The sequence below is a fragment of the Panthera leo genome, chromosome D3 (assembly GCF_018350215.1).
Source record: "Panthera leo isolate Ple1 chromosome D3, P.leo_Ple1_pat1.1, whole genome shotgun sequence".
NCBI lineage: Eukaryota > Metazoa > Chordata > Mammalia > Carnivora > Felidae > Panthera > Panthera leo.
Genome location: NC_056690.1, coordinates 28773659 through 28795590, shown reverse-complemented (window position 1 = coordinate 28795590; position 21932 = coordinate 28773659).

The following is a 21932-nucleotide window of genomic DNA, read 5'->3' as shown; positions in this document are numbered from 1 at the left end:
TCTTGAACTAGGCTGAGACTCAAAGAGCTCTGTGGGAGATCATCAAGACAGCTACCAACGATTCCTCCTATCTCCATATATACAGGCTACATCTCCCTGCAGGAGGGCGTTCTGTTGCTATAAGCAAACCACCCCGAATTCAGTGATGTAAAACAACTACCAGTTTATTGTGTTTGTGGATTCTGTGAACCAGGAATTAAGATGGGGCATGGGGGCTCATCCCTGCTGCACAATGACTGAGGTCTCAGCCAGGTAGACTGTCATAGTTGGAGATGACTCAAATGGTTGGGGGTTGGAATTATCTGGAGGTTTTATCGCTTGCATGACTAGCACTTGGGTGGGAAGATGCAAAGATGGGGCTCAGCTGGACTTTCAACTTGAGAACCTAATCACGGTCTCTTCATGTGGTGTGGACTCCTCCCAGCATGGTGGCCAGGTTCTGGGGAGCGTCCTGCAATACAGCAAGTATCCCAAGAAGGCATACAGACTTTTCTGACTCAGTCTTGGGAGCCACACAGCATCACTCCCTCCACATTCTGTTGGTGAAAGCTGTCATAAACCACCCCAGATTCAGAGGGACAGGGCACAGAGTCTACCTCTCAATGTGAGGTTTGTCAGAAAGTTTATGGCCATTTTTATTTATTTTCTTTTTATTGTTTTAAATGTTTTATTTATTTTTAAGAGAGCACAAGCAGGGGAGGGGCAGAGAGAGAGGGGGCAGAGGAACTGAAGGAGGCTCCTTGCTGACACCAGTGAGCCCAATATGGGGCTTTGAACTCACAAACCATGAGATCACGACCTGAGGTGAAGTTGGACATTCAAACAACTGAGCCACCCAGGCGCCCCTGGGACCATTTTTAAAAACCACCACAGTTTGCTCTTTGACCAAAAAGTATTTACATTCATTCTTCCCACATGCAAAATACACTCACCCCTTGCAAGCCCTGCCCCCAAGTCTTATCCTGTTATGGCACTGGGCTCAGGTTCAAGGTCCAGAATCTAAATCCAGTATCTAAATCAGGTACAAGTGCAGGTAAGGCTCCTTGGATGTAGTTCTTCATTTGACTTTGGGTGTGACTTCTCTTGATTTGAAGACGTGTAAATGAAAGAGATGTGTTAGCTGTACCCCCCCCCCCCCAGCTTTTGATGGAGGGACAGGCATGGGATAAATGCAGTCAACACTATCATTCTGATAAAGTAAAGGGTGGGTCACGACACTCACCATAGCAGCCACACCATAGTGACTCTAACATCCAGCTGAACACATGTTGTCATTTCTTTTTTTTAACGTTTATTTTTATTTAGAGAGAGGGAGAGTGCATGCATGTGTGAGCAGGGGAGGGACAGAGAGAGAGGGAGAGAGAGAATCCCAAACAGGCTCTGCACTGTCTGCGAAGAGTTCACCTTGCGGCTCCATCCCACAAGCCACAAGAGCATGACCTGAGCCGAAATCAAGAGTCTGCTGCTTAACAGACTGAGCCACTCAGGTGCCCCTGTTGTTTCTTGATTGAGGTCCAATCCTCCTTCCTGGTGCTGATTCCCTATAGCCCTCGTTCTGCCCTCGGAGGCATCCTTCGTTTTCCATAGGAAATAGCCTGTGTTCACACCTGGTTAGCTCTCTCAGGCTGCTTCCTGCCCATAGAAGTTTAGGGATCCAAAGGCACCTTTTCATTTTGGTCTTTCTGTCTCTTTAAGTCCAAACTGATATAATTATTGTAAAAACTTTGTGGGTCTCTTATGTATCAACTAATAAATGCACTTCTTTAGACAAGAACCAAATGCCTAAAAATCTCAACACAACCAACCCCTTTTCTACCTGAGCTCCATATGAAGCTACTGTGCAACATACCTTTTAGAAGATCTTAGAGTATCTTAGATGTCATATTTTTTAAAAGGGAAGACATGCAAAGCACATCCTTAGGAAGGCGGGATCCCGGCCGCATTCTTAACCCTGGCTTCATCTCTACCATGAAATTGTGTTTTCCTGACAGTACCCTGGATTTGATCTGAGGCTCTTTCTTACTTTGGGACCCCTTTTCTGGCTGGGAAAACTGGCCTAGGCCCTTTACATCTCCTTCCAATGCTACTTGAAAACTAAGTAGCTCCTTTAGCACTTCATCTCTCTCCTCTCTCCTTTTATTGTTCACAGGTGGAAGAAGCCAGGTGGCACCTCCAACTCTTCCTGAAAATTGCCTTAGCCAGATCCGTGGGTTCATTTGGTATATTTACTGTTTTCCACTTTGCCACGGTGACAGTTTTGCTACGTATTCTACCACCACAGAATAATGATTCCTTTTCCTCCAGCTTCCAATTACACATTCTTTGTTTTCCTTCAAGTCCTGAGCCGCAGCCTCTTCAAGGCCCATATGCTTCTGCCTACCACTCAATCCCCAACACAGTGCCACATGTCATCTGTCTCATGTGTTAAAGGAACACTCTGCTTGCAGATACCAAATTCTGCTCCATAACATTCTGCCCTCAACTTCTTGGTGTAAAACTACCAGTGAAGGAGACCTATGCATTTTGTGGGTCAGGAATTTGGACAGGGTATAGCAGGGCTGGCTTGTCTCCAGCCACAACTCCTAGAGTTTCAATAAGGATGACTCAATGGCTGCAGTTACTCGGGCAGGGGAGGGGAGGGCTGGAGGCTTCCTCACTCACATATCTGAAGCCTGGGCTGCGATGACTCAAAGGCTGGGTTCAGCTGGAATTGCCAACTTGACAATTTATACGTGGCCTCCTCATGGGCTTGAGCTTCTCACAGCATGAGAGGGAGTAACACGACAGGAAGCATCAGAACAGAGAGCATTCTAAGAGAACAAGGCAGAAGACGGTCTATCCTCCAAAATCACATAGCATCCTTTCCACATTATCTATGCACTGAAGCCCTCCCGATGCAAAAAGAGGGCACAGACACTCCATCTGTCAATGGGAATAGTGTCAAAGAATTTGCAGCCATTTTTAAACTTTCACACAGGTAAGGCTATGTCCTCTTCGAACCTGTGCTGACTTTGTGGCTTGCTTTGATCAACAGAATGTTCAGCTGTAAATGAGTGCAGGGTATATTGCTGGAGAGAAACTACATATAAAGAGAGAGAGAGAGCACGTGGAAAGAGAGGCCACATGGAGGATAACTAAGGGTCCCGGCCTAGCCCAAGCTTCCAACATGTGAATGAGATGACTTAGAGTTTCCATCCCCTACCCAGCCACTGGCTGAATACAGCTGCGTGAGTTGATTCCCATGGTTGGCAGACAAACCATCCCTACTCAGTCCTGCTCAAATTTCTGATCCACAGACTCACAGGTGGGGGGAAAAAAAAGGACTCTGTTTTCAGCCACTAATTTTTGGATAATTCAAACAGTACGGCACCATTTAGTGTTCTGTTTTCTCCTTTTGATTGCTAAATCATTTCAATAAACTCTAGAAAAGAATTTGATAAAACTGAATATCCATTCCTATAAGCCAGGCATGGAAGGATTCTTCATTAACTTGAGGAAGAATATCTAACACTAGAGGGATTTCCATGAAAGCTCTAAATCAGACAACAAACCTGGATAAAATCATTATTGTTTCAAGTGCCTACAATAAAACTCAAACACAATAATGAGATTTAACGTTGGAAAGGGAACAAAATTATGCTTTCAGATATGTGATTATGTAACTAGAAAATTCAAGACGATGACCTTAAAATGATTAAATACAGTCAGACAACTTGAGTTTGCCAGATAGCAACAGTTTTCCTATATTCCAGTGATACCAGTCATAAAATATGCAGAAAAGTATTTCCATTAACAACAGCACCAGAAATGTAAAATACCCCAACTATACTAGTACTCTATTAATGTGTAATAAATCATGCCAAAGCTTAGCAGCTCAAGACAATGACTCATTATTTCTGACAAAATTGTGGTGAACCACGCAGTTCTCTGCTCTACATGATGTCAGCTGCAGTATTCTGAGGCTTCTACTGGGCCGGAACATCCAAGATGGCACATTCACATGACTGGTGATTGATGCTGCTGGTCAGTTGGGAGTTCAGTGGAGATGTTGACAGGCGGTGTATCATCTTATAGCCTCTCCAGGAGGCATGGCTTCTCACAGCATGAACACTGGCTTCCAAGAGGAGACACCAAAGAATGAGCATTCTAAGAAACTCATCTGAAAGTCCTCTCATGAACTAATAATCTCTGAAGTCCAAAAGCATCACTTCCACTGCGTTCTATTGGTCAAGTGAGTGAAAAGACAGCAAGAAAAAGACCAGTGATAGCAGGAGGAGTGAAAATAACACCTTTAGACATCTTTAATCTATCACACAAAGAAATAGAAATCTTAACAAAAACATGAATGAGACCTATAGGAAGAAAACAACACAAACTTAAAAGAGGACCTAAATAAATAGTAGTAGATGAGAAGAATTATGTAGAAAAGGCCATCACTCTTCCTAATTTAATACATAAATATAAAGCAATTCCAATAAAATTCATAGGGATATTTTGTCATGATGGGTAATTTGACTCTAAAGTTTTTCAGAAGACCAAATGAAGAGTATGATATTTTAATTCATAAAATATAGTGGTAATAAGACATACATTGGATGGGTGGATGGATGGATGAATAAACAGGAAGAATTTCTCCACAGAGCATAAATGAAAATTGTTAAATTTGCAGGGGAAGACTCAATAACTGACATCATAAGCCCATATGGATTAAAAAGTTAAATGGACAAATGGAAACAATAAAAATATAAGCAAATATTTATATTATCTTTAGATTAAAGAGGAATTTCTTGAATAAAAGACTCTCTTGAACTTAAAATGTATACTGATCTAAAATAACCATACAGAAAGTTGAAAGTCAAATGATAAACTTGGGGATATTGCAGCATAGGAGAAAAGATTCTGAGCCTATGAAGAACACATAGCAAGAAAAGGGCAAAGAACAAATACCCACTAAACTCCTGTGATATGCATGGCAGACGCTAGTTTGTCAAGTGTTCATCTTCACGTACTTACCTTCTTGTCTGCAAGACAGACAACAAATAAACAAAAACAAATATTACGATGTAATGTCTGATAATAAAGGAAAATAAAGCAAGGTCAGGGGCACTTAAGAGAGGAACTAGATAAATAGTTGATGGATGGAGGAGAGTTTAGTCAGGGTAGGCAGAGCAGAGGTAGCATTTGAGCAGAACCCTGAATAAAATGAAGGACTGTGATGCAGCTACTCAGAGGCTGAGGGTGGTATGTTCCAGGAGAAGAAACAAGGCCAGTCTGGCTAAACTAGAGCTAGCAAGGCAGACACAAGACCTAAGAGATAGGCAGAGTTTAATATATAATCTTTTAATTTGTCCTATAAGCCATTTCTGCCATTTCCTACTCTTCATCAATGTAATTTCTAATGGCAGCCTTGGGACATTCTAGTAAGTGGATGTCCTAAGGTTGTTTTTTAAGTATCTATCTATCTATCTATCTATTTATTTATTGAGACCGCATGAGAGGCGGAGGGGCAGAGACAGAGGGAGAGAGAGAGAATCCCAAGCAGGCTTCACACTGCCAGCGCACAGCCCAACATGAGACTCAAACTCATGAAACTGCGAGATCGTGACCTGAGCCAAAACCAAGAGTCAGACGCTTAACTAACTGAGCCACCCAGGTGTCCCAGATGTCCTAAGGTTTAGTAACTACATGAACCACTCTCTTACAGTTAGATGTGACATTAGATCCAATTCGAAACTACCATAAATAATGTACTGATGAATAGCTTTGTGCATAAATCATTTTTGCATTTAAGAGAAACACTTTTTGGATAGGGAGTATAGGTTTATTTGACCCTTTTACAACACCCTCACTAAGGCCTCACAATCATGTTATCAAACATGATCCACTCAAGTTTTCCGTTTTGTCAGTTCTGTTCACCTTGTGGTTTTCCCATTTATCTACTGGTGATTTTTCTTATCAGATTTTATTTTATTTGTTTTAACTTTTATTTTAATTCCAATTAGTTAACATGCAGTGTTATGTTAGTTTCAGGGGTACGATATAGTGATTCAACACTTCCATACATCCTCTACTGCTCATTATTGACATCACCTATTTAACCCATCCCCCCACCCCCCACCTCCCCTCAGATAACCATCAGTTTGGTTCTCTATAATTAAGAGTCTGTTTCTTGGTTTGTCTCTCTTTTTTCCCTTTGCTCATTTGTTTTGTTTCTTAAATTCCGCATACAAGTGAAAGCATATGGTATTTGTTTTCCTTTGACTGAATTCTTTCATTTAGCATTATACTCTCCAACTTCATCCATGTCGTTGCAAATGGCAAGATTTTATTCTTCTTATGGATGAATAATATTTCATTATATATACACCATATCTTCTTTATCCATTCATCAATCAGTGGACACTTAGGCTATAACTGTATCTTGGCTATTGTAAATAATGCTGCTATAAACATAGGGGTGCATGTATCCCTTCGAATTATTGTTTTTGTATTCTTTGGGTAAATACCCAGTAGTATGATGGCTGGATTGGAGGGTAGTTCTTTTTTTTAACTTTTTGCGGAAACTCCATACTATTTTCCACAGCGACTGCACCAGTTTGCATTCCCCTAACAGTGCTAGAGGGTTACTTTTTTCTCCACATCCTTGTCAACACCTCTCACTTCTTGAGTTTTTTATTTTAGCCATTCCATCAGGTGTGAGGTGATATCTCATTGTAGTTTTGATTTGAATTTCCCTGATAATTAGTGATAATGAGCACCTTTTCATGGGTCTATGGGCCATCTGTGTATCTTCTTTTGAGAAATGTCTGTTCATGTCTTCTCCCCATTTTGAAATTGGATTATTTGTTTTTTGGGTGTTGGGAGTTTTATAAGTTGTTTTTTAAATAAGTTCTTTATATATTCTGGATACTAACCTTTTATCAGATATGTCATATGTCTCCCATTTCATAGGGTGCCTTTTAGTTTTGTTTCTTATTTCCTTTGCTGTGCAGAAGCCTTTTATTTTGATGTAGTCCCAATATTTTTGCTTTTGTTTCCCTTGCCTCAGGGGACCTATCTGGAAAAAAGTTGCTATGACTGATGTCAGAGAGGTTACTGCCTATGCTCTCTTCTAGGGTTTTTATGTTTTCAGGTCTCACATTTAGGTCTTCAATCCATTTTGAATTTATGGGGTAAGAAAGTATGGTGTAAGAAAGTGGTCCAGTTTCATTTTTTTGCATGTTGCTGTCCAATTTTCCTAGGACAATTTGTTGAAGAGACTGTTTTTTTTTTTTTCCACTGGATATACTTCCCTGCTTTGTTGAAAATTGACCATATAATTGTGAGTTCATTTCTGGGTTTTCTATTCTGTTCCATTGACCTATGTGTCTATTTTGGTGCCAGTACCATACTGTTTTGATTACTACAGCTTTGTAGTGTATCTTGAAGTCCAGAATTGTGATGCCTCAAGCTTTGCTTTTTCAGGATTGCTTTGGCTATTTGGTGTCATTTGTAGTTCTACATAAATTTTAGGAATGTTTGTTCTAGTTCTCTGAAAAATGCTGTTGGTCTTTTGATAGGGATTGCATTAAATCTGTAGATTGTTTTGGGTAGTGTGTGTGTGTGTGTGTGTGTGTGTGTGTGTGTGTGTATTTGTTCTTCCAATCAATGAGCATGGAATGTCTTTCCATTTCTTTGTGTCATCTTCAATTTCTTTCATCAGTGTTTATAGTTTTCAGAGTACTGGTATTTCACCTCTTTGGTTAGGTTTATTCCTAGGTGTTCTATTATTTTTGGTGCAATTATAAATGGAATTGTTTTTTAATTTCTCTTTCTGCTGCTTCATTATGGGTGTATAGATATACAACAGATTTCTGGGGTGCCTGGGTGGCTCAGTCAGTTAAGCATCTGACTCTTGATATTGGCTCAGGTCATAATCTTGAAGTTGTGAGATTGGGCCCTCTGCACTGACAGTGTGGAGCTTGCTTGGGATTCTTTCTCTCCCTCTCTGTCTGTCTCTCCCTCACACACACACTCTCTCTCTCAAAATAAATAAATAAACAAACATTAAAAAAAAATGAAATACAGGGGTGCCTGGGTGGCTCAGCCAGTTAAGCCTCTGACTCTTGATTTTGGCTCAGGTCATAATGTCACAGTTTGTGGGATTGAGCGCCACATGGGACTCTGTGCTGACATAGCACAGAACTTGCTTGGGATTCTCTATCTTCCTCTCTCTCTGCCCCTTTCTGCGCACTCTCTCTCTCAAAATAAATGAATAAACATTTAAAAAAAATACAACAGATTTCTGTGTCTTGATTTTGTATCCTGCAACTTTACTGAATTTGTGCATCAGTTCTAGCAGTGTTTTGGTGGAGTCTTTCGGGTTTTCAATATAGAGTATCATGTCATCTGCAAATAGTGAAAGCTTTACCTCTTTCTTACTGATTTGGATTCCTTTTATTTCTTTTTGTTTTCTGATTGCTGTGGCTAGGACTTCCAGTACTATGTTGAATAAAAGTGGTGAGGGGCATCTGGGTGTCTCAGTCGGTTAAGTGTCTGACTTTGGTTCAGGTCATGATCTCGTGGTTTGTGGGTTTGAGCCCCACGTCAGGCTCTGTGCTGACAGCTCAGAGCCTGGAGTCTGCTTCAGATTCTGTGTCTCCCTCTCTCTCTGCCCCTCCCCCAATCTCTTTCTCTCTCAAAAATGAATAAATATTTAAAAAAAAATTTTTTAAAGAATAAAAGTTGTGAGAGTGGACATCCTTGTCTTGTTCCTTGTGTTAGCTGTGGGTTTTTCATATAGGGCCTTTCTTATGTTGAGGTATCTTTCCTCTAAACCTACTGTATTGAGGGGTTTTTTTTTTCATCTTGAATGGATGTTGTACTTTGCCAAATGCTTTTTCTGCATCTATTGAAATGATCATATGGTTCTTATCCTTTCTCTTATTGAGGTGATGTATCACATTGATTGATTTGCAAATATCAAACTACCCTTGCAACCCAGGAATATATCCCACTTGATCACGGTGAATGATTTAAAAAAATTTTTTTAATGTTTATTTATTTTTGAGAGAGACAGAGTGTGGGTGGGTTAGGGGTAGAGAGAGAAGGAGACACAGAATCCAAAGCAGGCTCCAGGCTCTGAGCTGTCAGCACAGAGCCCAACTTGGGGCTCGAACTCATGAACTGCGAGATCATGACCCGAGCCAAAGTCGGACGCTTAACTGACTGAGCTACTCAGGCTCCCCGAGTTTAAAATGTATTGTTAGATTTGGTTTACTAGTATTTGTTGAGGATTTTTTCATCTAAATTCATCAGAGATATTGGCCTTAGTTCTCTCTCTCTCTCTCTCTCTCTCTTTTTTTTTTTTGGTGGTGTCTTTATCTGGTTTTGGTATCAGGGTAATGCTGGCCTCATGGAATGAATTTGGAAGTTTTCCTTCCTTTTCTATTTTTTGGAATAGTTTGAGAAGAATAGATATTAACTCTTCTTTAAATGTTCAGTAGAATTTCTCTGTGTAGCCATCTGGTCCTGGATTTTTGTTTGTGGAAAGTTTTTTTTTTAATTTTTTATTTTTTTTGTGGAAAGTTTTTTGATTAGTGATTCAATTCTTTGCTGGTAATCAGGCTGTTAAAAGTTTTCTATTTTTTCCTGTTTCAGTTTTGGTAGGTTGTATGTCTCTAGGGATTTCTTCTAGCATTTCTAATTTGTTGGTATATAGTTTTTCATAATATTCTCATGTTTGTATTTCTATGGTGTTGGTTGTTATTTCTCATCTCTCATTCGTGATTTTATTTATTTGAGTCCTTTCTCTTTTTTTCTTCATAAATCTGGCTAGAGGTTTATCAATTTTCATTGATTTTTTTTCTTTTTTTAAATAAATGTTTATTCATTTTTGAGAGAGCATGAGTGGGGTGGGGGCGGGGCAGAGGATCCGAAGTGGGCTCTGCACTAACAGCAGTGAGCTCAATGTGGGGCTGGAGCTCATGAATCATGAGATTATGACCTGAGCTGAAGCTGGATGCTCAACTGACTTAGCCATCCCGGCGCCCCTTCATTGATTGTTTTCAAAGAACGAGCTCCTGGTTTCATTGATCTGTTATATTGTTGTTGTTTTTTCAGTTTCTACATCATTTATTTCTGCTCTGATCTTTATTGTTTCCTTACTTTTGAAGGTTTTAGGTTTTTTTGTTTTTTTTTTTGTTTGTTTGTTTTTTTTAGAGAGAGAGAGAGAGCAAGCAGGAGTTGGGTAGAGGGGGAGAAAGAGAGAATCTTAAGCAGGCTCTACACCCAGTGCTGAGCCTGACGCAGGGCTTGATTTCACGACTGACTGTGAGAGAGCCACCCAGGCGCCCCTGTTGTTCTTTTTCTAGCTCTTTTAAGTGTAAGATTAGGTTGTTTATTTACAATTTTTCTTGCATTTTGATGCAGGCTGGTATTGCTATATACTTCCCTCTTAGAGCCACTTTTGTTGCTTCCCAAAGGTTTCATTTTAATTTGTTTCCTTTTTAATTTCTTCTTGTATTTCCTACTTGACCCATTCTTTAGTAGCATGTTATTTAACCTCCATGTATTCGTGGCCTTTCCAGATTTTTTCTTGTGTTTGACTTCTAGTTTCATAGCATTGTGGTTAGAGAAAAGATGCATGGTATGACTTCAATATTTTAAAATTTTTTGAAGTTTGTTTTGTGGCCTACTATGCAATCTATTTCATTCTATGTGCACTTGAAAAGTATGTGTATTCTGCTAAGATGGAATGTTCTGATTATATCTGTTTAGTCCATCTGGTCCAGTGTGTCATTCAAAGCCATTGTTTCCTTGTTGATTTTCTGTTTAGATGATCTGTCTATTGATGTAAGTGGGGTATGGAAGTCCCCTTCTATTATTGCATTATTATCAATTAGTTCCTTTTTGTTTGTTATTATTTGTGTTATGTATTTGGGTGCATAGATATTTACATTTTGATGCAGGCTGGTATTGCTATGAACTTCCCTCTTAGAACCACTTTTGCTGCATCCCAAACCAGCAAACCACTTTTGCTGTTATATCTTCTTGGATTATCTCCTTTATTTATTTTTTTTCAAAAGGAAGTATTTTTTTCTTTTATTAATTAACTGTCTCACACACCTCTTTAACACTTTTCCCCAACATTTAAACAATTATTTGTCTCTTCATAAAAAATGATTTTGTAATATTTTCTATGTGAGAAATAGAAAGATAATTCACATTTTCTTCCATCATGGCTCAATAAAATTTGTTTACTAGTGATAGTTGAGAAGAATTTTCCTCAGCTTCTCAATGCATTTGTAATGTCATGTATATATTGAGGTTTATGGTCAAATCTGGGGAAGTCTGTCATTCATATATCAGCTATATGATTTCGGGAAATTTTCTAGCTTTCTTGTACAGTGTCTAATCTAAAATTTGTGTGTGTGTGTTTTATTTTTTTTAATTTTATTTTTTATTTTTTAAAATTTACATCCAAATTAGTTAGCATATAGTGCAACAATGATTTCAGGAGTAGATTCCTTAGTGCTCCTTACCCATTTAGCCCAACCCCCCTCCCGCAACCCTTCCAGTAACCCTCAGTTTGTTCTCCATATTTATGAGTCTCTTCTGTTTTGTCCCCCTCCCTGTTTTTATATTATTTTTGTTTCCCTTCCCTTATGTTCCTCTGTTTTCTCTCAAAGTCCTCATATGAGTGAAGTCATATGATTTTTGTCTTTCTCTGACTCATTTCACTTAGCATACTATCCTCCAGTTCCATCCACGTAGTTGCAAATGGCAAGATTTCATTCTTTTTGATTGCCGAGTAATACTCCGTTGTATATATATACCACATCTTTATCCATTCATTCATTGATGGACATTTGGGCTCTTTCCATACTTTGGCTATTGTTAATAGTGCTGCTATAAACATGGGGATGCATGTGTCCCTTTGAAACAGCACAACTGTATCCCATGGATAAATGCCTAGTAGTACAATTGCTGTGTCATAGGGTAGTTCTATTTTTAGTTTTTTGAGGAACCTCCATACTGTTTTCCAGAGTGGCTGCACCAGCTTGCATTCCCATCTCTTTTATCATTATATAATGCCCTTCTTTGTCTTTTGTTAGTCTTTGTTTTAAAGTCTATTTTGTCTGATATAAGTATTGCCACTCTGGCTTTCTTTTGATATACATTTGCATGATAAATGTTTCTCCAGCCCCCTCACTTTCAATCTGCAGGTGTTTTTAGATCTAAAATGAGTTCTCCTGTAAGCAGCATATGGATAGGTCTTGGTTTTTTATCCATTCTGTCACCCTATATCTTTTTTTTTTTTTAATTTTTTTTTCAACGTTTTTTATTTATTTTTGGGACAGAGAGAGACAGAGCATGAACGGGGGAGGGGCAGAGAGAGAGGGAGACACAGAATCGGAAACAGGCTCCAGGCTCTGAGCCATCAGCCCAGAGCCTGACGCGGGGCTCGAACTCATGGACCGCGAGATCGTGACCTGGCTGAAGTCAGACACTTAACTGACTGCGCCACCCAGGCGCCCCTCACCCTATATCTTTTGATTGGAGTGTTTAGTCCATTTACATTCAAAGTAGTTATTGATAGATACGTATTTATTGCCATTGTATTACCTGTTTTGTGGTTGTTTCTGAAGATTTTCTCTGATCCTTTCTTGTCTTTCTCTCTTTCATGGTTTGCTGGTTTTCTTTAGTGGTATATTTGGATTTCTTTCTCTTTATTCTTTGCATATTTATTAGTGGTTTTTGATATGTGGTTACCATTTGTATATAACCTTTTCTGCATATAGAAGTCTATATTAAATTTATGGTAATTTAAGTTTGAACCCATTCTCTACTCCAGCTCTTCCCATGTTTTAGGTATATGGTGTCTTATTTTATATACCTTTATTCTGTGAGTTCCTTGATAGGTTTCTGATGAAAAATTCCCTGATAGCCTTATAGGGTATCCCTTGTGTGTAACTGTCTTCTTTTGTCTTACTGCTTTTAACTTCTTTATCAGTATTTGCCATTTTAATTATAATATGTCTTGGTGTGGATCTGATTTTGTTGATTTTGTTGGGGGTCCTCTGTGCACCCTGGATCTGATATCTGTTTCCGTCCTCAGATTAGAGAAGTTTTCAGCTATTATCTCTTCAAATACATTTTCTACCCTTTCTCTCTCTTCTTCAGGAACTCCCATAATGCAAATGTTATTACATTTGATGGAGTCACTGAGTTCCTTAAGTCTATTATTGTTTTGCATAATTCTTTTTTCTCTTTTGTTCAGCTTGATTACTTTCCATTACTCTGTTTTCTAGGTCATTAATTTGTTCCTCTGCTTCTCCCAGACTGTAATTCATTCCATCAAGCATCTTTCTCATTTCATTTATTGAGCCCTTTCTCTGCTATGTTATTCTTATCTCTGTGTTAAGGGTCTCACTGATGTCTTCTACTCTTTTCTCAAGTCCAGTGAGTATCTTTATGATCATTACTTTAAATTCTTTATCAAGAATGTTACTTATATATGTTTCACTTAGATTTCTGGCCCTGTCCTTGTCCTGGTCTTTCATTTGTGACAAATTCTTCTGTCTAATCTCTGTGCCTGTTTCTTTGTGTTAAGAAAGTCAGCTATATCTCCTGTTCTTGAGGGTAATGACCTTATGAGGAAAGGTCCTGTAGTACCCTACTGTGTAATGTCTCCTGTTCCTCAGGGCTGCACTTCAGCAAGTGTCCCCAACATGTGCTGTGTGTGCTCTGCTGTTTTATCCTGGCCACTTTATCCTTCAGGCCCGTTGTCTGCAGAAGCTCTTTGCTTGTTGTGGGCAGTGTTTGGTACCTGGCCTGAATGTGGTGCATTTTAATGAGGTGTGCTCTGGTCTGCTTATGTGGGTCTATTTCCACCACTGCCCAGACCGAGGCCCCACAAAATTCCCTGGTTGGAGATGTGGTGTAGGCAGGGGTTTGGGCCAGTCTTCTGGGGGAGGGAGCCCACTACACTGGGACTGAGGCAAGTGTGGGAAAGGTGATTCCACTGGAGTGTGGAGGGCAGGGCTTGGTGTAAGCAAGAGAGGTAGCAAGTGTCAGTGGTAGCTAGTTCTTGCAAGTGGCCCTGTGTTTATGCTGAGACATGGAGAGAAATGGCACTGGCTATTTCCTTTGTTCCTGGAGGAGTCTCTCCATGAACACTGCCTCTCTGGGACACACTCTGAGATGAGCAACTAACCTTTCCACTGTGTGTCCAAGGCATTCTTCAGATTGCTGTTTCTGCCCTGTATATCTCTGGGTTGTCTGCCTGCCTTCTCCCCAAGAGCAACTTCAATGCCCTCAAGGCTCTATCCCAGCCAACTCTGCTGACCTTTAAAACTCCAGGCTGTAAGCTCCACTGGTTTCCAGAATCACAAAATTCAGCCCCTCTCATTTTCCAAGCCAATTGCTGTGGGGATTTGCTTTCTTCCTGTGTTCCCCTGTGTGCTAGTTTGTCTCTCATCCTACTCCATGAACTCACCTCCTTCCCTTGTGGGGCCACAATCTGTTTCTCAAACTTTGTCTCTGTATTTCCTACTTTCTTTGATGTGGCCTCTTCTTTACCTTTTGTTGTGGAGTTTACTTTGCCTGTCTTCTGGCTGATTTCTAGGGCATTTAGGATGATTTCATAGTTGTCTAGTTGTATTCATGGGAGGAAGTAAGCCTAGGGTCCTCCTACTCCACCACCATCTTCCCCTCACTACTTTCTTATCAAATTTTAGAAGCATTTTCATAATAAAATGATAAACCCTATGTCATAATGTCCGGAAGGACTATTTGCCCTTTAATTTATGGCCAAAAGGAAGTGACAATGTGCAGCCAAGTGCCTGGAAGACATGGGCTTTGTGAAATCTTGTCCATTAATTGTTCATTTTTTCAGGACACACAACAATCTGATTTATGGTGATGCACACCCTCAGGGCTCCACAAGCTGTGTCTATGGTGTCGACAAGTCACTAACAATCTATGTGCCTGGGCTAGTCAGCTCTGACATGGACACAATGAAGCACTCCTGCTATGGATTGAATGCTTGTGTTCCCTCCAAAAGTCATATGTTGAAGGCCTAGCCCCCAGTGACATGGTATTTGGAAGTGGGAGGTAATTCAGTTTAGGTGAGGTCATGGGGTGGGGTCTATGATGGGATTAGAAGAGGGAGGAACACCAGACATGTGAGGACATGGCAAATAGGGAGCTGTCTGCAAGCCAGGAAGAGTTCTCTCACCAGAGTCCGACTGCGCTGGCACCCTGCTCCTGGACTTCCAGCCCCCAGATCTGTGAGAAAAAGCAAGTTCTGTTGTTTAAGCAACACAATCTGTGGTATTTTGTTATGGTAGCCCTATCTGACTGATACAACTCCACTTAACTCTGGGAGAATTCATTCGTTATTCACACCAACAAAATGAAACTATTCAATTGTCCTCAGCTGAGTAGCTAAAGGGTCAAGAGACTCAGGCAGAGAAAATCTGGAAAGCACCATTGGAAAGCATCCATGGCATGAAATGACATTAGCTGGTTGCCTGGCCTGAAAAGTACTCCAGGGCAATTTAAAAACAAAGAGAATTTTAGGCATTTTGAGCAATGGATATAACCCAGGATTTGGCACAGACCCTTTTATCTCGGCCATTTGGAAGGATGTAGTCCATTTGGATGCATAAAATGCAGCGTATGAGTTAAGAAATTGTTCTAATTACCTTATAATGTAACTCATAGACATTAATTTTTAAAAGCTTATAAAGGAAGGGGCGCCTGGGTGGCTCAGTCAGTTAAGCATCCAACTTCAGCTCAGGTCATGATCTCACAGTCCGTGAGTTCGAGCCCCACGTCAGGCTCTGTGCTGACAGCTCAGAGCCTGGAGACTGCTTCAGATTCTGTGTCTCCCTCTCTCTCTGCCCCTCCCCTGCTCATGCTCTGTTGCTCTCTGTCTCAAAAATAAAAACATTAAAAATTTTTTTAAATAAAAAATATAAAAAATAAAAGCTTATAAAGGAAAAACAACCATGTTCTACAAATAGTTGAAATGTTATTTTTAAGGAAAAAGTCTTGGGATGAGAAAGAGAATTGTTTTTGCTGAATGTAGGAGTTGTAAGAGTTTTGAATTTGTTAAGTAATAAGCAAAAAAGAAATAAGGGCAGTAAAGGAATCTTAGCTATTAAGTCTCATAAAATTTGCATACTGATCTCTTTGAGCTACACCTGCTAATGCTAACCTGATTAGCTAAAAAGGACAAAAACTTACCCCCTTCAATCAGCTGGAAAAAAGGAAGTTTGATTTTTTATTCTTGTGTTTGTTAAACATAATAGCAAACACAGAAAACCAGAAAAGGTAATTCCAGATGGTATCAAAGGGTCACCTATAATTTTCAAAGAAAAACATCTGAATTAAATTGTCTTTAAAAAAATCCCTTCTCTAATTTTTGCAACATAGTTTGGGAATTGCCAAATAGGAAAGAATTCTATGTAGTACACTGTAATATTGAGGTAAATCCAAGATAATAGGGTTGATCACTGTAGTGTCTAGAGTAATTAATTCTAGATTAATGTTGGAGATGGGCACTGTATAGGCTTTTGACATGCCAGTTTTAATATTTGCCAAATTCAAAGTTACTTCTCTTAAAAACTGGGCATCATATCTGTAACATTAAACTCCCTCCTCATTTATAACATTGTTTCTAGATGTTATAAAAATATAAATACATTATTTTTACATTTTTCTAGAAAGTTAATCAAAAGTACTTGGAGAAAGGACTCACTTTATTGATTAATTTTGTGGTGAAAATATGTTATTTGTAGTTTCTCCCAGTGTTTATTACCTAATATTTAGTAAGAGATAAAAATTCATTACAATATTTTACAAATTTGACATATTCATAGGAATCCTTCATTAGAAACAGATAATGTTGTATAAATGACATACTATGAAGTACTTCTCACAATCATTATTCATAGAATAACTCTCTTGGATTGATCTTTCACTGATGAAGTTAGCATTGTAGCTGAAATATTTCTCACGTTAAATATATTTGTTGAATTTCTCTCTGAATTCATGTTGGCACATTCTTAAGACTTCTTCCTCTTATGAATCCTTGTTGAATAAGGTGGCACTTATTTTTGTAAAATTTTTAATGTTTATTTTATTTTGGAGAGACAGAGCACGAGTGGGGGAGGGGCAGAGAGAGAGGGAGACACAGAATCTGAAGCAGTCTCCAGGCTCAGTCTGAGCTGTCAGCACAGAGCCCAATGCAGGGCTCAAACTCATGAACTGTGAGATCATGACCTGAGCCAAAGTCAGACGCTCAACTGACTGAGCCACCCAGGTGCCCCAAGGTGGCACTTATGATGAAGTCTTTCCCACATTTCATACATTCATAGGGTTTTCCCCCGGTATGCATCCTCTGGCATTGAGTCAGATACACACTCTGACCAAAAGATTTACAACAGTTACTACACTTGTAGGGGTTCTCTTCAGTATGAGTTCTCTCATGTTGATTAAGGTATGTACTTCTGAAAGATTTACCACATTTTGCAATTATAAGGATTTTCTTGGTGTGAATTCTTGGTGTTGAGTAAAATGTGTATTCCATCAGAAAACTTTCCCATATTCATTACATTCAAAATGTTTTTCTCTAGTATGGATCCTCTTAAGTTGAGGATCCTATGACCTCTGACCTATGATTTATGACTATAGGCTTGGCTGCATTCAGTTCAGTCATAGGACTTCTCTCAGATATAAAGTAAGTTGAATGCTCTGAGTAAAGGCTTTCCCACATTTTTTATATTCAAATAGTTTTTCTCCAGTATGAATCTTCTTATGTTGAATAAGGGATAACCTATGATTATAGATTTTGCCACATTCATGACATTGATAGAGCTTTACCCCAGTATGAGCTCTGTGATTCACAGTAATACAGGTACTTTAGTTAAGAGCCTTCCCACATTGATTATATTAATAGCGTTCACTTTGTGAATCTTCTGATGTTGCATGATGTAAGTGTTTTGATTATAAGCTTTTCCACACTCATTACATTCATAGGGTTTCTCCCTACTATGACTCTGAAGTTGGATGAAGGATAAGTCCCAGCCAGCTGAATGATTTTCATTTACATTATACTCATACGGTGTCTCTTTGCATGTGTGCTGTATAATGTGTGAAATCTATGAAAGATTTCCCACCATTTCAGCATTTGTAGAACATTTTTCCAGTACAAATTATCTGATGTTAATTAGGAGAAGTTATTACTGAAAGCTCTCTCACATTTATTACATTAATAAGATTTCATTCCTACACCTGAAACTAATGTAACATTATGTGTTGACTAGACTCAAATAAAAAAGTAAAATAAAAAAGAAAACAAAAACCGTAATTCAAAAAGATGTATGCACGCTTGTGTTTATTGCAGCGTTATTTACAATAGCCAAGATATGAAAACAACCTAATTGTCCATTAATAAGTGAATAGATAAAGGAAATATTATACAGTAAAACCTTGGATTGTGAGTAGCTTGTTCTGTGAGTGTTCTGCAAGATGAGAAAGCATTTCTAATAATTTTTAACTTGACAAATGAGTGATGTCTTGCAATACAAGTAGTATATTACACCGAAAGTTACACGATCACAACTAAAGCCAATGGTTCTCTCTCTCTCTTGCTGTAGGATAGTGGGTGATCATCTCTGATGCTTGGTCTCAGGCCATAGTGGTTGGAGAACACTGTGGCCTGATTGTGTTCTTGGACATGACTTAGAAGGGCTTGCTTATAAACAGGAGCCACCAGTTGTCAATGAAATTGTGACCTTGGGGAAGACCATGGGACTGGAGGTGAATGAGGACGACATTCAAAAGCTGGTGAAAGAACATGGCCAAGAGCTGACCACCAATGAACTGATGGATCTGCATCATGGGCAACAGCAAGAGGTTATGGAGGAGATATCATCTGCAGAGGAGGAGGAGAACAAGGCAGAGGACTCCCTCACTTCAAATGAGATTAGGGAGATGTGTAAAATGTGGGAAACAGTGCAAAATTTTGTAGAAAAGCACGACCCAAATAAGGCTGTAGTAGTGTGAGCCATAAACCTGTTTAATGACAATGCAATGTCACATTTCTGTGAAATCCTCAAAAGGAGGCAAAAGCAATTGTCATTGGATGGGTTCCTTGTTAAAGCTGCATGAAAAGAAAAACATTCCATTGAGCCAACAGACAGCAGTGATTCCATTAGTATTAGTGAAAGTTGTCCTACACAATAACCCTCCTCTCTCTTATCTCCCTCACACCAGCCACGGAGGTTTTCAAAGGTAAGTGCAGGTTAATTTGTTCATTTTTCTTTATATTTTGTATATTCTTTATTATTTTGCATTATATTGCAGTATTGCTATCATTTTTATATGAATATTTTTGGGTTGTGGAACAAATCATCTGAATTTCCATTGTTTCTTATGGGGAAATTCGCTTTGATATACAAGTACTTTGGATTACCAGCATATTTCTGGAATGAATTATGTTTGCAAACCAAGGTTTTACTGTATATACAATGTACTATTACTCAACCATCAAAAAAGAATGAGATCTTGCCATTTTAGATGAGATGGATGGACCTAGAGAGTATTATCCTAAGCAAAATAAGTAATACAGGGAAAGATAAATACCATATGATTTCACCTATATGTAGAATCATATAGCATCTAAAAAACAAAACAGATGAAGAAACCAAAAAATAGAAACACACTCAAAAATATAGAGAATAAACTGATGGCTGCTAGAGAGAAGGGAGCTGAGGGGATAGGCAAAATAGGTGAAGGGGATTAAGGGGTTTAAACTTCTGGGTATAAAATAAATAAGTCATAGAGATGAAAAGCACAGCATAGAGAATATAGTCAATAATATAATAACATATGATTAGGACAGATGGTGACTACATTTATTGTGGTGAGCACTGAGTAATATATAGAATTGTGGAATCGATATATTATACATCTGAAATGAATATAACATGTATGTTAATTATACTTCAATAATAAGATATACATATATATCCTAGTATATATAGAGAGAGAGTCTTTGATGTTCAATAAGATAAGATACACACTCTCATTGAATGTGTACCTATACCACTGCAATTGCAGGTTTTGTCTCCAGTGTGAGGCGGTATATCTCTGAAAGTCCAGTATGTTTCTGAATTTGAGGAAGATATGTAATGCAGCTGAGGTGTTTCCCATGCTCACTATATTTGTTTTTCACTTGTATAGCTTCTCTGTTGATTGATTAGGTTCTGGGTTGTGTGAAGTTATTGCTATCATTGTTACAGTTGTGCACAGGTGTACACTTCCATTAAATAAGGTTTGAATTCAGACTAAAGTCTTCCCCAAATTCATTAAATTTAAGTACATTCTGAATCAGGCTTTTTCTTATGAATAAAAATTTCTTACCAGGTGGATTCTCCAGTAATACCCTAAGTAATCACCAAAATCTGAGACTTCACTTAGGGAGTACAAAATGCCATCTGACTTGAATTTTTCTGCTATTCCATGGGGAAAAGTCTTCAGAAATAATGTAGTTCAGACTTGAATCTTTGGTTCAAGTTCTTATTTCTTGGCCTGAAAGAAATTACACATGCAAAATCTCTGTAATGGAAGAAACTTCTATGGAGAAACTGAAGCATAAACTAATTGTAACATGTGTAAGTTTAGTGGGACTTGTCAGCTTTCAAATAATAACCTATACGAGTTACATATGGAATTTTGAGCACTGAGAATGAGAGCCATTGTGATACATGAGCAAGGGATAAAAAGTGGTTAGAGAGGGTCCAATAAGTATATTAGATGGGGGCAGAAAATAAAAATAGTACTTCGTGGAGGATTGAAGGGCAACAATTGGGGCCATGGAAACAGACATTCGTGACAGGGGAAAGGGGAACTGCAGAAAGAACTAAGTACAGAGAAGGCAGAGAAGGGCACAGCCCAACTCAACACAAAAAGAGATGACAGCACAGGTAAGCAAGTCTGCTGGGGGGAATAAGTTTAAGAATTCCCTGAACTTGCACCAATGGGTTAACAAGGCTTAGAGCAGAAAGCCACTTAACAGGACAAAAGTGTCCGAGAACAGGTAGGGCAAAAGCACCCCAGCATAGAACAAAGCATAGGGCGGAAAGCCAGTTCCATGGGACAAAAGTGTCCGAGAACAGGTAGAGGTGAAAAACCGCTACAGCAGGGCGAAAATGCCCAGAGCTAATTAGCAAGAAAAATGCCTTGTTAACCCTGAGGTAGCATGCTTTATCTGACTTAGCTCCTAGAAAAGTTAAGATAAATAGACATAGTGCCTGGCGCCTGCAGTAAATGGCCATCTGCTTGGCGCTGGGACCTTGATTTGTATTCACCCTAACCCTTGACACTGCATACCTTTGAAAGCCCTTTTCTCTCACACGTTAGCCCTTTTCTCTAACATGAGTTAATGATCACTGTTTTATTGTCTCTGCACGTCCATCAGGTTTGTAAGCCTTCTGATCCTAATAAATACAGAGCAAGGACCCTTACTTTGGACAAGGACATTAGCCTCTCTCATATTCAATTCTGCATCCACTCTCTTGCTGGACAGGAGAGAACTCCAGACTCAAAGTCTGCGACAGTCTGCAAAGGTATGACAGTAGGACCTGAGAGAAATGCAAGAGGAAGAAAAGCGCAGTCTGGAAGAGACATCATTTATAAAACACAGATGGAAGGATGTGCATTGTAGAACAGAGCAAATAGGACCATGAGAAACTTCATGCTCAAAAGTGGCACCCAGAGGCAAGGCTGAGGCAAGTTGGTGTTCCTGAAGCAGCCCCAAATTTCCCTGGAAGAACGCTCTGTGGCCACATGTCTAGAAACCACTGGTTTCCTGGACGGCCTTGTGTGTAAGTATTCAGAACTTCTTCTCACTTGTTCACCTGGAGAAGGCCCCCTAGAGA